The 13,704-nt window shown below is 36.1% G+C and overlaps 2 protein-coding genes across 4 annotated transcripts in view; both read right to left on the bottom strand.

Moving 5' to 3' along the window:
- Positions 1–13,704, bottom strand: part of impa2 (inositol monophosphatase 2) — a 246,568-nt gene that overhangs the window by 193,706 nt on the left and 39,158 nt on the right. The window lies entirely within an intron of this gene.
- The window catches only part of piezo2a (piezo-type mechanosensitive ion channel component 2a), a 333,058-nt gene that overhangs the window by 303,366 nt on the left and 15,988 nt on the right, over positions 1–13,704 (bottom strand). The window lies entirely within an intron of this gene.

The following is a 13,704-nucleotide window of genomic DNA, read 5'->3' as shown; positions in this document are numbered from 1 at the left end:
TTTCTTCTCTAAGATGCCACTTGGTCTGAGCCATAAAAAAACAAACAAACAAATAAATGAATTAATTAAAAAATGTAATTAATTAATTAATTAAAATAAAATTCAAAAAAGTTGGAAAAATATAATATTTTATAATAAAATAAAATAAACTTGAAAAATATTTTTTTCCCCTCTAAGATGCCACTTGGTCTGATAAAAATAATAATAATAATAATAATAATAATAATAATAATAATTAAACAAAATTAAATTAAATTTATTAAAATTAAATTATCTCAAAAAGTCTCTCTCTAAGATGCCACTTGGTCTGAAAAACAACAAAAAAACAAGTAAATAAATAAAAATTAAATTAAATTAAAAAAAAGTTGGAAAAAGAGATCAGTGGTCTGATGTTTTTATATATCTAATGCAATGCAAATCATTCATTTTTTTGTTTGGGATAATAAAAAATAAAATAAGCTAAATAAAATAAAATGTTTTTTTTTCTCTAAGAAGCCACTTAATCTGAAAATACCTCCTTTAAAAAAAAACTTTAAAAAAATAAAAATAAAATTAATAATAATAATAATAATAATAAAATAAATAAAATAGATGCCACTTGGTCTGATATTTTGATATCTAATGCAATGCAATTCATTCATTTTTCTGTGTGGTGTTACTATCCACATTTTTGTATACCGACCTCAACAAGCCCAACCACAACCACTTTAGCAAATGATATACCTATTAAATCTCTTATGACAATTAATAATCATTTTCAGGTCGACTGAGCTTCAGTTCTGACCGATTGAGCACTTCATATGACGGTGAAGCAGGTTAAGGGTCACGGCTGTGTTATTAATGGTGAACACACACTGGATTAGTGGAGTGTGTGTGCTCCTGTGCCAGCGTCCGCTCTCTCTGAGGAACTCTGAGCTGAAGAACAAACCGCTGGCTTTCTCCAAGCCTGACTAATTGTGCAATGCTAAAGCAAAATGAGCTCGGGAAGGACAATTTGCTTCGGTTTGTCTCATTTGAAGCCACATCCTGGCTTTTCCAAATCTGGAAATGAAACTCTTCTCTCTCCGCTCGTGGACTAAAGCTGACCGAGGGAGAAACCCATGGGACTCTCATCAACATTTCATTGATTTTAATGATCATAATGCTCTTCATCCGCTCTAGATGACTCGATGAAGCGCACAACATACACACAAGTCTCATTTCACCTCAAGATCCAGAACCATCAGATTTGATGTCTTGTGAAAGGATGTTCATAATCAAGCACATTTCCCTCCGACCCTTCAAAAGATCAGCTTCAGTGAGATTCGGGAGTTTGTAGAAGAAATAATACTTACACTTCAATTAACTGGCTCTTTTATATTCAGGCAAATGAAATAAAGGAATAAAATAAAATAAATGAATAAAATGAATAAAAAAAAAGAATAAAATGAATAAAAAAAATGAATAAAATGAATAAAATGAATAAAATGAATAAAATGAATAAAAAAATAATTAAATTAAATTAAATTAAATTAAATTAAATTAAATTAAATTAAATTAAATTAAATTAAATTAAATTAAATTAAATTAAATTAAATTAAATTAAATTAAATTAAATTAAATTAAATTAAATTAAATTAAATTAAATTAAATTAAATTAAATTACTCTCTCTAAGATGCCACTTGGTCTGAAAAACAAAACAAAAACCAAATAAATAAATGAAAACCAAATAAAATTGGAAAAAAATTGGAAAAAGAGATCAGTGGTCTGATATTTTGATATCTAATGCAATAAAATTAATTACATTTTTGTGTGGTATAATAAAAAATAAATAAAAAATTTTTTTTTCTCTAAGATGCCACTTGGTCTGATAAAAAAAATAAATTAAAAAAATAATAATAATAATTCATTAAATACAGTTAAACATTATTTTAAAAAGTTGGAAAAAGAGGATTTTTCCCCCATAGATGCAACTTTATATTTTGATAAAATAAAATAAAAATTGTAAAAAAAAAAAAATTCTAATAATGAAATAAAATGATGCCACTTTATTTGATAAAATTAAAAAAATGTATGATCAAATTAATTCAGCCTTGATGAGCAGAAGAGACAAAATCTTACCGACCCCAAATCTTTGAATGGTGATATTTTGGTGGAAAATTATCTTAATCAAAAAATTATATGTGCCTCCATTGAGTGGGTCTAAATTATACATTTCTCTTTTATGCCAAAAATCATAAGGATATTAAGATCATGATCCATGAAGATATTCTGTAAACTACCTACCGTAAATATATAAAAAATGTATTATTAGTAGTAATATGCGTCGCTAAGGACTTCATTTGGACAACTTTAAAGCAGATGTTCTCAATATTTAGATTTTTTTGCACCCTCAGATTCCAGATTTACAAATATTGTCCTATCATAACAAACCACACATCAATGGAAATAATATTTATTCAGCTTTCAGGTGATGTAATCATCAATTTCGTAAAAAAAAAAAAAAGTGTGGTCCGGGTCACATTTGATAAAAAGACCGGATTAATCTGAGCACTGGCTCAACACTGGACCTTGGAAGAATACACACGTGTCTCACACACATTCCCCTTAAACACATGTAGGATGGAGAGGAAGGAGAGCTGTGTTTTGCTCAGTTTTGCTGTTTTCAAAGCCGGTCTGTTGGTGGCTACGCTACGCTAACATCCGCTCAACATGTTTTTGAGCTCAAGGTGGGGGATTTCGAGCAAAAATATTTAGTCAGTCTTAGATTTCAAGACAGCGTCCAAATAAGCGGCCATTGCCTTATTGTGGATTTTGAATATGATTATTTAGCCGAGTCTCAGTTTATGGTATTAGCGGGATTAGCTGTCCATTAACACGTCCCAGATGGCAACTTCACATTGGCGCTAGACCCCTTAACCGACTGCTTTAGGACACACTGAGTGTTTAGAGCGAACCGATGGGCGGCCTGCCATCACAAATACGCCGCCCCCCAAACGAAGGCTTATTTTCCTTGCCGCGCTGCAAAAACTGCCACTCATTAGCCGAGTGAACACTACGCAGGCTTCTAGCATGAGCACTGCTGTTGTGTGAAGCTAGCCGTGTGTTGGGTTTGACAGGGCTCAGATTAAGCAGTGTTAGTCTCACAAGAGCATTCTGGGATTGAACAATGGTCTGGAGGAATAGGACTGTTGCTTGTGATTATAATGGTTTCAGACAGATGTTTAAACCTTGCCGCTGAGCTTTTGTTTTTCAATATTACTCAGTGTTAGAGTGACGTTTGTGTTAGGATCATTTCATCAGATGGAGATATCAAAACTTAATTCATCACAAACTCAATCAATCAATCAATCAATCAATCAATCAATCAATCAATCAATCAATCAATCAATCAATCAATCAAGCTACTAAATGTAAAAACCTCAGGACTGAGATGCATATTAAAGAGGTCATGAACTGCATTGTTTTATAATGTTAGTATGATTTTTACATCAATGATTGTCATAATTGAGAAATAAAAGGCCTTTTTCCTGCCTCTGATTTGAACGCTCTGTTTGATTGACAGCTGTGAGACTTCAGTGTAAACGCCCACTGCTGTGATTGGCCACTGTTAGACTTCAGTGTAAACGCCCACTGCTGTGATTGACAGCTGTGAGACTTCAGTGTAAACGCCCACTGCTGTGATTGGCTGCTGTGAGACTTCAGTGTAAACGCCCACTGCTGTGATTGACAGCTGTGAGACTTCAGTGTAAACGCCCACTGCTGTGATTAGCCACTGTTAGACTTCAGTGTAAACGCCCACTGCTGTGATTGGCTGCTGTTAGACTTCAGTGTAAACGCCCACTGCTGTGATTGACAGCTGTGAGACTTCAGTGTAAACGCCCACTGCTGTGATTGGCCACTGTTAGACTTCAGTGTAAACGCCCACTGCTGTGATTGGCTGCTGTGAGACTTCAGTGTAAACGCCCACTGCTGTGATTGGCTGCTGTGAGACTTCAGTGTAAACGCCCACTGCTGTGATTGGCCACTGTTAGACTTCAGTGTAAACGCCCACTGCTGTGATTGACAGCTGTTAGACTTCAGTGTAAACGCCCACTGCTGTGATTGGCTGCTGTGAGACTTCAGTGTAAACGCCCACTGCTGTGATTGGCCACTGTTAGACTTCAGTGTAAACGCCCACTGCTGTGATTGGCCACTGTTAGACTTCAGTGTAAACGCCCACTGCTGTGATTGGCTGCTGTGAGACTTCAGTGTAAACACCCACTGCTGTGATTGGATGAGACTTCAGTGTAAACGCCCACTGCTGTGATTGGATGAGACTTCAGTGTAAACGCCCACTGCTGTGATTGGCCGCTGTGAGACTTCAGTGTAAACGCCCACTGCTGTGATTGACAGCTGTTAGACTTCAGTGTAAACGCCCACTGCTGTGATTGGATGAGACTTCAGTGTAAACGCCCACTGCTGTGATTGGATGAGACTTCATTCTCTCATAGAGTGGCATTTTATTTAGCAAACCAAACTCAAAACTGCGCCTGTAGTCAAAATGCACAGATTCAATGAGCACTTTCATCATTTCTGGGTTGCGTTTGGTCAATGGACCCTTTCAGACGCTGTTTTGATGGAACTTCAAATACACTTGGAGATTTTCTTCAAAAAAATGCCTTTAATCAAGCACTATTGTTTTCTCCGAGAGAGTTTGCGTGTTAGTTTAACTCTTCCTTTCATTTGAAAAAACAACATATATAACTGTGTGAAGGTATGTCTGCTGCCACCCGTGATGACAGATACGGATTGCTTTGTTTTTACACAGATTATTTCATTTAATTAATTTCATTTTTTAGATAAAATTCTGTTATGAAAGGCGGTTTTAAGAAGGATCTTTTGTAGTATTTCTGCCAGGTTTAATATATCACACAGTACAAAATGCAAGGAAATATTACAAATATAGCAGCTCATATGAGGAGATTATCTTTGTTAAATATGAAAGTGAATCATCATGCTTATTCTAATTAATTGAGAATATTATACAACAAATGATATCAAACGTGTAGGATGTCAAATATCCTTAACCCCTTAACTGTCACCCCCCTGTTTGAGAAAATGCACTATTCAAACTTAAAGGGCTGTATTTCAAGAATGCTTTGGAGTATAGACCTAATGTTGGGTCTCGTTTTAAAGAAGACACTCTGCAGATTATTACTGAAGTGAACGTGAAAAATATGGAAGTATGAAAAAGTTATGGAAGTTTAAATTTACTGTAAATATAAATACTGTACTAAATGTTTATTATTTTATATAAAATATATATTTCACAAAAATGTTTTAATATACAATTACTACAAAATCAAAGCCATATGTCTAACCAAGTTGTGTTCCAAATTTGAAGTTGATATCACAAAAATTAAAGTCCCCATGAGATTTTGTTTAGGCGCAGTACCACAAATAGCCACCGGGTGTCAATGAAATTCCATTGATTGTTTTTTTGATGCATTTTCCTGTAATTTTCTGTCCAAATGTCACTTCCATCACAAAACAGTCACCAAATATGGAACCTTGACAGTGTTAATTTTGACAGCAAATGTTGATTTAGTTTTAGTCATAGTCTTTCGACTAAAATGCCATTTAGTTTTTGTCATATTTTAGTCACCTGAATTGTTTTTAGTTTTAGTCTAGTTTTAGTCTAGAGTTAGAGTTTAGTTAAATCGTAATACATTAAAGGATTAGTTCACTTTCAAATAAACTTTTGCTTATAATTTACTCTCCCCCTTGGCATCCAAGATATCCATGTCTTTCTGTCTACAGTCGAAAAGAAATGAAGATTTTTGATGAAAAGATTTCAGGATATTTCTCCATATAATGGAAGTCAATAGACCCCAAACGGTTCAAGGGTCAAATGACAGGTTCAGTGCAGCTTCAAAAGGGCTTTAAACCACATCAAACGGCTCCAGACGATCAATAAGGGTCTTATCGCCAAACCATCGGCCATTTTTTTTAAATAAATAAAGTTTAAGTTTTATAAGCACAAATGCTCGCCGTGCTCTGTTCAGTGACGTCGCGTAAAACACAATTACGTTGAAAAGGTCGCGCTAGAGCAGGCGGAAGTAGCGAGTCAGTGTTTACAGATGAGCGGAAGGAGGACCGAATCCACATATTCAAACGCCCTTTGACCCTGCTCTAGCGCGACCTTTTCAACGTAATTGTGTTTTACGTGACGTCACTGAACAGAGCACGGCGAGCATTTGTGCTTATAAAACTTAAACTTTATTTATTTAAAAAAAAAAATGGCCGATCTTGAAGCTGTACTGAACCTCTCATTTGGACCTTGAACCGTTTGGGGTCTATTGACTTCCATTTTATGGAGAAATATCAAAAATCTTCATTTCTTTTCGACTGTAGACAGAAAGACATGGATATCTTGGATGACAAGGGGGTGAGTAAATTATAAGCAAAAGTTTATTTGAAAGTGAACTAATCCTTTAAGCATTTAAGCGTCACATAACCGACTGTCACTTGAACTGACATTTTGACATCATTTTGTTTTTGACATTAAAAATACACGAAAGAGCTCAATTCACTTTTTGTTTGTTTTCTAAAAACATCTATATAGTTTTTATAACTTTGTATTTCTGTTTTAGTTAGTAGGCCATATCAGGTTAAGCTAAAGCTTCAAATAAGTGTTTTTTATTTTATTTCAGTTCACATTTATTTAATTTCAAGTAATGAAGATGTTTTTAGTGAACTATTATAACCCTGATACTTTATTGAATATGTGTCAAATATATTAAATGGGATTAAAATTATTAAATGGGAATGAAATTAAATACAGTTTATTGTGTAGGCAAAAACGAATATATAATGCGTGACTTTTAATTACAAACAAGCTTGAAATACACTTTGACTCTTATTTTGAAATGTCTGTGCCACTATTGCAGTTGCAGGAGCTCATTCAAGTTCAGGAGATCAAATATGCGTTGTTACAACCGTCTAAAACATATTACTATATAAACATGGTAAAGTAAAGTCATTAATCATCAGCATTAGTTACTGGTCTGTGATAAATGTGTGTTCTTCAGTGATTGAGCCGCTCTGGAGCTGGATTGGGGATGCGTGAGCCGTGTTTTCCAGAGGTTAGATCAGCTCAAACTCAAATGTGCTCATCTGTGACACAGGACATCAGTTCTGACCCCATCTCTGCCCTAATCCACCCTCACTCACACTTTCGTCTCGTTTTTATTTGTTGACAAAATGACAGTTGATTTCCGTCATAGTTTTTGTCATCCAACACTAGTTTTTATTTAGTTATCGTCTCGTTTTCGTCAGTGAAAAAAGGTTGTTGACGAAAATGATTCGTCAACGAAATGAACACTGAACCTTGAGACTCAGACCTTTTCCGACGAAATGCGTTTTGTCAAGATTATAAAGTAGTTAAAATAAATGTTGTAATATGGAACATGACACCTTCCACTAGGGGGAGGAGCCCGCTAGAAGCATTCAGAGTTCCGTTTCCATGGTAACGCAACGTCCAATTTCAAAACGGTTTTCACAGGATGTATTTTGAGTCCGTAAGATTTTGAATGATACCTAATTTATGATAATAACTCAAATATATGATACGAGTGCCTGGTTCTGAGTTCTCAAAGCTGGAGTCAGATTCGGCTGGAGCTCATGTGCTGTGGGCTTTAAAACAATGTTTGAGAAAATCTCAAAGCTCTCTGGCAGCGAGACAGACCACTAAGACCTTTGATTTAATGAGTCACTCACCCCAGCTTAAAGCCAGAAATGAAAATATCCCAACCAGCAGACAAACCACTAACCGTTTGATAATGGGGTCCAGTCTAACGGAGATGTTTAGCTCTTTTGTTCGGTCAGTTTGTGTGTAGGATGCAAGGCGGCTTTTAAACAACAAAATCTGCTCGGGAGTGGCAATTATACGCCTTTTATGGTTCTGGGATCCTTTGATCAAAAGTCTTCATTCAGGAATTAGAAGCCATCAACCAAACCAACCAGCTATGAGGTGAAGCCCAACATTACAAACTTAAATACGGAGGCAAAAAGTACAGGAAAAAACAAGCGGGTTGACTGACTCTATGTGGGCGGAGCTTCTTTTGACGCAATTTAGGATTCGATAATGTAGTATTTGACCAGGAATTCTGCTGTTAAACATGATTATTCACCAATCAGGCATAACGTTATGACACCATGGATCAGATTGCTCAATTACATCCACGTGATGTAAAATAACATTTGATCGTGTAAGTCTGTCTGTAACGGTTTATAAGTTAACATCAAAAATCAAATTCCCTATGGAGAAAATCAATGGTATACAGAACCGATCTATTAGAAAACACATGACCGCTGAATCGAGTGAAAAATGTTTTATAACTGTGGTTTCAATTATTTATGAGAGTATAACAGGCATTTTGGATAACTTTATAATGCACGAAGGCTTCATTGTTAGCAATGTTCTAATGTTAAGGTGAATGAAAATATGAATACATGCTGAGATTTGGCATAAGCTTTTTATTTGGTTAGCTGTTGGAATTAAATGTCCCAGCATTCCTGGCAAGGACTTTTACACCCAACCTAAATAACACTGATGTTGACGTTGAAATAATACCAAAGTTGACAAAAATATACCCCAAAAACATTCAAAATACCAAATTTTATATTAGAACTAAACATTAATGTCAAACATAAATGTGTCAGTTCATTGATGCTGGGAAATTTATGAGTTTGAGAGGACAGAAACCACAGGCAGGAATAGTGTAGTGCGTGTGATTCAAAACCATGTTCCCTTGCTGATTCTCCCTCGACACACGTATGTGCACACATCCTCTCTCTCACACACACACGCTACACACACGCTTCCTTGACTCCTTTTACACCAGTAACTGGATCTGTTATTTTTTCAGCTCTGTTTACACTTGGACTTCAAAACTCATCGTCCAGGAAAGCCTTGTGCATTGCTTTCTTGCTGAAGCTCAAGCGTGCTGCGTGAATGAGAATGATGCGTAACTTTTACAATCTCCTTATGAACAGTTCCCACACCAACGAATATGCTAATCAATGACTGAAGATCGTTATTACTATCCCTTCAGAAGCGTCCTGTCTCGTTCTACATGTCGTCTCTTCTTCTGGAGTCTCTCCACCATTGTGCGACTCTAGTTTGAACACAAAAGGCTGAACAGTTTCGGACATTTTCAGTGTGTGTGTGTGTGTGAGGTAATCAGAGCTGCTAACACGAGCTCTTGAAGCTCCGCCCTCTTCTATAAAGGGGACGGGAGCAGTAGCTCATTTGCATTTAAAGGGACACACACAAAAACGGTGCGTTTTTGCTCACCCTCAAAAAGTGACAATTTTAACATGCTATAGAAAAGGATCTGTGGGGTATTTTGAGCTAAAACGTCACATACACACTCTGGAGACATCAGAGACTTATTTGAAATGTTGTAAAAAGGGGAGTTATAGGACTCCTTTAAATAATTATAAACATAAGTGAGAATGACTCAATTGGATTTCACTCCTAAATTGCCATTAAAAAGAAACAAACATTTATTCCTCTCAAAAATTGTAGGGTTTATTAGATAGTGTCTGTATGTTTCAGTGTCTTATATGTACACATATGCCTACAACTCTTGTGAAGTTTTGTGTATTTTGCCTGTATATATATTAATAATGTCTATATTTTGACAAAAGTGAAATTTAAAGGGATAGTTCACCCAAAAATGAAAATTAACCCATGATTTACTCTCCCTCAAGTCATCTGAGGTGTGTATGACATTCTTCTTTCAGACGAATAAAATCTGAGTTATATTAAAAATGTTCTTGCTAATCCAAGCTTTATAATAGCAGTAATAGTTGCTCTGTTTTTAAAGTCCATAAAAAGTGCATCTGTCCATCAAATAACTGCTCCACGCAGCTCTGGGGTGTTAATAAAGGCCTTCTGAAGCGAATCGATGCGTTTCTGTAAGAAAAATATCCATATTTAAAAATGTATTTCATTTTTTTCTATGGCTCTGCATCAGCCGTCCTCACGCCATAACTTCTGGCGAATAAGGTCAAAATACCGGCGCGATCATAGATATATACATAGATTCCTCATTAGTGCCTGTGCGGATTGGTCGAATGAGGCATCTACGTATATATATCTATGATCGCGCCAGTATTTTGACCTTATTTGCCGGAAGTTATGGCGCTGCTGGGAATACTAGATGACATTCGTCTGATAAGTGGTAAAAAAATAACAAATACTGTTGGGTTTCTCACAGAAACCAAGGGTTTTGTGTCTTAAGACATCAATGTGTAGCCACGAGCCGCAGGTTTAATAAGGATTCTTATTGTCTGTGTTTTTACTCTCATTGCTCTCATACTCTAAATTATCCCCATTGACATCATTATACGACTATCACACTGCAACGGTTGAGTTAAAAATCGACTGAAGTGTTCGACTGAAGAAACAAACACACCTACATCTTGGATGCCCTGCGGGTAAGCAGATAAACATAAAAAGTTTTTGGGTGAACTATCCCTTTAAGTTCTTTACATGATTTTGTGAGAGAAAATAGGCATGTGTAGTTTTAATGTCCATCATCAGAGGTTATGTTTAATCAACACAATTCTAATATGCTTATGCCAATAGCACGTCTACAGCCTATAAAATGTTTCATAAGCCTCGTTTAATATTTAACCAGTACTGGTTTAATCTGTATTGGTGGTTTTGATTGATCATGGTGTGCTGGATAACTTCCTGAAATATAAAGTAAACTCTCTTTGCTGTGTTGCCACAAATAACATATCCGTCCGTCACCAGGACGTCTTTCATCAGGCGCTCGCTGGAAGGAAAGAAAGCAGGGCCGATTTTGCATCATAGTGTGCTCATTGAATAACTTGAGTCATCGCATTTATAAGAAACCATAATGAGAGTGTGAGTAGATTAGAAACGCTGGATGATAACTGATTCATTCGCATTAAACGATAGACAAATTCAATCATAGAATAGGCATAATGATTGTCCCAACAGCTAATTAAAATAAATCAATAATAATATTAAATTAATTCAACATACATTATCTGAAAACAAGCCTCAATATCTCTCGCTAAAATGAATTGTTTGCATATTTTACCGGGGAAAAAAAGGCTTATTGTAAATCCCTGAATGTTCATACAAAGATCATGCAATTTCCAGAAGTTCACAGCTCCCCAAAGTCGTCATTTAGCAGCCGTTTTTGCTGAAGTGTCTTGTTGCACACATGAACAGCGAAGGTTCTGGTGTGTTTGTTTAGTCTGCAGATGAACGCTCTGCAACTAAAGGTTTCACACTTCATTCAGAGCGGCCCAGGCTGCGGCTGTAACCTTCAGCGTCCGCTCGTCACTTCACACACACCCACAAACAAAGCGAAACGCAGCTGTCCAACAGAGCTGACAGAAGCCAGAAGATGACGTGACGTCAGGTACACGGGCCACACCAGCATCTGACGCTCCATGTCATTTGTAAAAGTCATATTTCATTTTCAACACCAAGATTTTAGGTCAAAATGTATATAAATTAGGGCTGTCAAAAGATTAATCGCGATTAATCGCATCCAAAATAAAAGTTTGTGTTTACATAATATATGTGTGTGTATTCTGTTAATTATTATTTATATATAAATACACACACATTCATGTATATATTTAAGAAATATTTGCATGTTTATACTGTATATACATTTATATAATCTATAATATATATATAAATATAAATGTTTTATATATAAAAATAATATTTTTTTCTTAAATATATACATGCTTGTGTGTGTATTTATATATGAATAATAATTAACAGAGTGCACACACATATATTATGTAAACACAAACTTTTATTTTGGATGTGATTAATCTTTTGACAGCTCTAATATAAATATATAAGTGATGTCTGGATAGTATTTATACAATGTATGTTCTGTTACAATATTTTCTCATATTCCAGTTAAAACGGGTGGTTGCATGCAATTTCACTTTTTTAACTTTAGTTAGTGTGTAATGTTGCTGCTTGAGCATAAACAGTATCTGCAAAGTTACAGCGCTGAAAGTTCAATGCAAACAGAGATATTGTCTTTTAAAGTTATGGCAGTTTATTGCCTACAAAAACGTCCGGTTTGGACTACAACAAGCTTCTTCCCGGGTTAGTGACATTATGAACACCTGCTATTAACATAAACACTGCCCCCGCGAACACGCAACAAATTATGGCAGTTTATTGCCTACAAAAATGTCCGGTTTGGACTACAACAAGCTTCTTCCCGGGTTGGTGACATCATAAACACCTGCTATCAACATAAACACTGCCCCTGCGAACACGCAACAAATTATGTCAGTTTATTGCCTACAAAAATGGCCGGTTTTGACTACAACAAGCTTCTTCCCGGGTTGGTGACATCATAAACACCTGCTATTAACATAAACACTGCCCCCGCGAACACTCAACAAAGTGTGCGAGGCCACGCCGCAGTCATTACGAAAGAGTGAGAGCTGTTGCAGAACTACAAACTACATTTGGCCATCTAACCAATCTAAGACCATTGTGTTTTTCGGAGGGATGGGCTTCACAGAAGCAGGAAGCAAACAAGCCGTTCAAAGCACAGTGGAGACAGCGGTGTGGAATAAAGGGAAAATATACGAAAAATATGGCGTTTTTAAAAAAAAGAAGTATTAAGACATGTTATACTGGGCCCCATAAACACAACCAAGCCTAGAAAAAAACCACGGAACCACCCCTTTAATACGCAGAGACTAAACCATTCGTAGGTTGATCACAATCAAAACATTCCTGCTTGCTAATCCGACCAGCCAGACACGGCAACAACGACAGTTTGGGGCGGGGCCATCTGTGTTTCTAACCAATGGCAGACCCGGCAGGGATTTTGAAAACCTGCTTTAAAATAGTCAATTTGTATAAATCACACACACACCTTCTCAAAGTGCTTCCGTGCAACATATTAATTTAAAAAATTCAGCAGTTTTATTGTCCATCATCGGATGTTAAGTTAAATCAACATAATTCTAATATGCTTATTGATGGTTTGATTGGTCATGGTGTGATGGATAACTTTCATCTGACGGCTTTCTGAAATATAAATTAAATATTTCCTTGCTAGCTAATCCGACCAGCCTGACACGGCAACAGTGACTCAGCCAATGGCGTGAGTTTGGGGCGGGGCTGTGTTTCTAACCAATGGTAGACGGGGGAGGGATTTTGAAAACTTTTTTTTTAATTAGTCAATTTGTATAAATCACACACACACACACACACCTTCTAAAAGTGCTTCCGTGCAACATATTAATCGTACAAATTTTGTAGTTTTTATATGTTTTAATATTTCCTTGCTAGCTAATCCGACCAGCCTGACACGGCAACAGTGACTCATCCAATGGCGTGAGTTCGAGGCGGGGCCGTCTGTGTTTCTAACCAATGGCAGACGGAGGAGTGATTTTGAAAACCTGCTTTAAATTAGTCAATTTGTATAAATCACACACACACACACACACACACACACACACACACACACACACACACACACACACACACACACACACACACACACACACACACACACACACACACACACACACACAGCTTCTTAACGTGCTTCCGTGCAACATATTAATTTTAATATATTTTAAAAATTCAGTAGTTTTAATGTCCATTATCATTTGTTATGTTAAATCAACATAATTTAATATGC

This window comes from Gobio gobio (assembly GCF_949357685.1).
Source record: "Gobio gobio genome assembly, chromosome: 23".
Lineage (NCBI taxonomy): Eukaryota > Metazoa > Chordata > Actinopteri > Cypriniformes > Gobionidae > Gobio > Gobio gobio.
This window is presented reverse-complemented; position numbering and strand designations above follow the sequence as displayed.